This window comes from Echinops telfairi, unplaced genomic scaffold (genome assembly GCF_000313985.2).
Source record: "Echinops telfairi isolate 266 unplaced genomic scaffold, ASM31398v2 ScPeMD7_7469;HRSCAF=8507_1, whole genome shotgun sequence".
In the NCBI taxonomy this organism is placed as follows: domain Eukaryota; kingdom Metazoa; phylum Chordata; class Mammalia; order Afrosoricida; family Tenrecidae; genus Echinops; species Echinops telfairi.
In genome coordinates, this window is record NW_022111373.1 from 14,773,855 (window position 1) to 14,777,243 (window position 3,389).

The window sequence follows — 3,389 nt, forward strand, 5'->3', positions numbered from 1 at the left end:
CCTCCCTCACAAACCCTTGATAAGTTATAGATTATTTTTTCCATATCTTACACGGTCCTCCATCGCCCCTCACACACTTTTCCGTTATTCGTCCCCTTGGGAGGGGGACGGATCCTTGTGATCGATTCCCCCTTTCTCTCCGGTTTATGGATATTTTTATCTCCTTGCAGACTTTAGAAGCTGGGCAGATGAGTAATGGTGGGACATGTAGGCTTGAGGAATCCCACTTCTGGGAATAATACCGCAGAACCTTGACAATGGATTAGCTCATTTACCCGGCAGACACAGAGCGGGCTGGGGCCTCTGCTTGGTGAGGGTGTCTCGGGGAAGTTTTAACTACAAAGTTTTTTTGCTAATAATCTGCTTTCCTCCCCCTCTGGTAGAAATAGCCTTTACTGAGTTCCAGTAAAACAGTGTGGGGCCAAGCACTTGTGGTGCCGTGTTGTGGAAGAAGCATTGGGTGAGGGGCCAAGAGACATCCATGCACTTTCCTTTAAGCAGTGGTTCTCAGCCTTCCTCCATGCCGTGACCCATTCAGACACTTCCTTATGTTATGGTTGGTGACCCCCCAACTATGACATTATTTTTGTTGCTACTCCATAACTGCAATTTTGCTACAATTGTGAATCGGGCAACCCCTGTGAAAGGCTCATTTGACCCCCAAAGGGGTTGCAATTCACAGATTGAGAACTGCTGCTTTTCAGCTTCTCACCAGCTCTGTGACCTTACATGGGTTTCTCTCTCTTTCTTTCTTTCTTCCTTTTCTTTCTTTCCTTCTTTCTTTCTTTCGATCATTTTATTGGGGCTCTTACAACTCTTACAACAATCCACACATCAATTGTATCAAGCACATTTGTACATATGTTGCCATAATTTTCTCAGCATTTACATTATATTTGAGCCCTTGGTATCAGCTCCACTTTTTACCCTCCCTCCCCTGCCCTGGGTGCGTTTCTTAACCTTTGTTTCTACCAGCCTCAGCTCTGTAGTTCTGGAGGGGCTCTTGGCTGTGGCTTGTTCCTTGTCGCATTTCAAACACGTGCGCGCTCCCTGCCCACTTTCCTATCTTCCCGAGGTGTAGGTCCTTTCACTTTCCTTCTAGAGGGACAAGCCTTCCGGGGACCTGTTTAATGGAGACACTTTTCCTCTCAGGGACTAGTGAGTTGGGAAGCTTTTGTTTTCCTAAAGTTTAGTTCCGTACTTTATTTCTATCAAAATGGAAATGCCTGTTTCTCTCACAATTCATTACCAGATAGAGAGATATAAAGAGGAAAGTTACCTTCTGTATGTTTTGAAGCCCCGTTCCGACAAAACTGTGAATAATCTGTCATAATGCCATTTATTTGTTTTTCTCCCTCCTGTATTTAGCAAAGGAAATGATAGATATTAACAATGTTTTGTAAATTTTTTCATCACCAATTTCCAACATGAACATTTTGCCATGTTGATACATACAGATGTGTTTAATGGACTGCAACTATGCTGTATGCACTATCATTTCATTTTGGTCATGTTTTTCCCTCCAGCACCATCAACTACAGTAAGGATCTTCCTCTTGCTCAAGGAATCAAGTTTCAGTAAAAGTATCTTAGATTCACATAACTTCAAGACTTTGTGGCATTCCTGCAGCAGTTTCTTCTGAAGAAGACAAAGAAAATTAAGATGTGCCCTGAATAAGTGCATTATGCCCCTGAGACCCTGTCTAACTCAAGCGAATCATTTTTGAAAAAGAAATAAAGTTGTTAAAAATAGCATTTTTTAAAAAGGCTCGCTTTTTATATCACTAGTTACAGTTGACTCGTAGCAACCATACAGGATAGACTAGAACCCTGTGGGTGTTACTGTGAATTTTATGGGAGTAGAAAGCCTCATCTTTCTCCTGCAAAATGGCTGGTAATTTCAATCTGTTGACTGTGTGGTTAGCAGCCCCACACGGAACCCTCTAGGCCGGGGTCAGCTGTGGGTCAGAATTGACTTGCCGACAGTGAGTGCGAGTTGGGTTGAGTTGCTCTTGGTGATGGTTGGTGCTGGGTCAGCGAAAAAGAGGATGACCCTCAATGAGAGGGATTAACCCTGGTCGCAGCCTTGGGCTCTCACGTAACAATTGTGAGGGTGGTGTAGCACCAGGCAGTGTTTGTTCGGATGTACATGGGATCGCTGTGAGCCGGAACCAACCTAACAACAACAACATGTTAAATATCCTTCTTATGTTTAGGGTTATTTCATAATTAAAAAATAGCCCACACTCTGGTCAGAATTGGGAAATGTATGGAACAAAGATTACAGAAGATTCTCTCAGAAGCAGGGACATCTGAGCAAGGGAAGAATTCTTGTGGTGAGGACTGGTTCATAGCACCCTTTCTGGGTGCGATGCTGGGTGTGATGGCAAGAAAGCTAGCCTAGCCTTCCCTGCAGAGGACCGTAGTGCCACGTTCCTGTGGCCTGGTTTGTTAAACCGACTGAGCGGTACGCATCCCCCTATGGCTTCTCTTGCTCATGATGACTTTGTGGCACTGTAAAAGAGATTTGCGGTTAAGATGTGGCTTTCATTCCTGCTCTAGAACTTGTCACCTGCCAGAGTTCTGTGTGTGCAGGTTTCTAATGTGCACCTGGATTTCCTGTGCGCCTTTCGGCAGTTGCGCTTGCATTTATTCTTAGGGAGGGAACTACTGTGAGCTTGTGGCAGTGAACTGGGGAGAGTTCACTCACTGTGGGCTGAGTGTCGCGTTTCTTGAGAAACTGGAGAGGAAGCCTTTAAGCCTGGGGACTGAGTGGCCAGTGCATCTTGTCAAGCTCACATTGGCCCTTGGCGTTCTATATTCCTGGCACTCTGCTTCCCCTGCTGGGTAGCACAGTCTGTCTGTCTACGGCCTCTTGGATGTGGCAGAGGCCTTTGAAGAAGATGGTCATTGGTGTAAACCACCTGGTGCATCAAGATGTGTGGGGAAGTGTAGACAACTAACTAGCAAAGAGTTTGGGTTGAACTGTAACTTAGAAAAGCAGATGGGAAAAAAAATCATAAAACTCAGAGACAGAAAGGTATTTGCAATGTATTCCCTGGTCTGACTGAAAAGTGCTTATCTGGCCATGCTGATGTCATTGTGGATTATGAATCACTGAGGCAAATACGGAGAATGTTGACAAGATAAAGGCTAAGAATAGGGGAAAGACCCCTTTCTGGAATGGAAAATCAATGCTAGCCTAAAATGGCGAAAGCAACTAGCAACATAGGCTTACTAATAAGATACAGAGATAAATCCTGAACCGGTCATTGCCTCTGGGGGAGAAGGCAAGTAGTGCGGGGCTGTGGGGGTAAGGGACTTCAAACAACAGAAAGTGATGGAGCGTCAGATACTTGAAGTCCTTCATTTCCGACCCCTTTTTCTCAC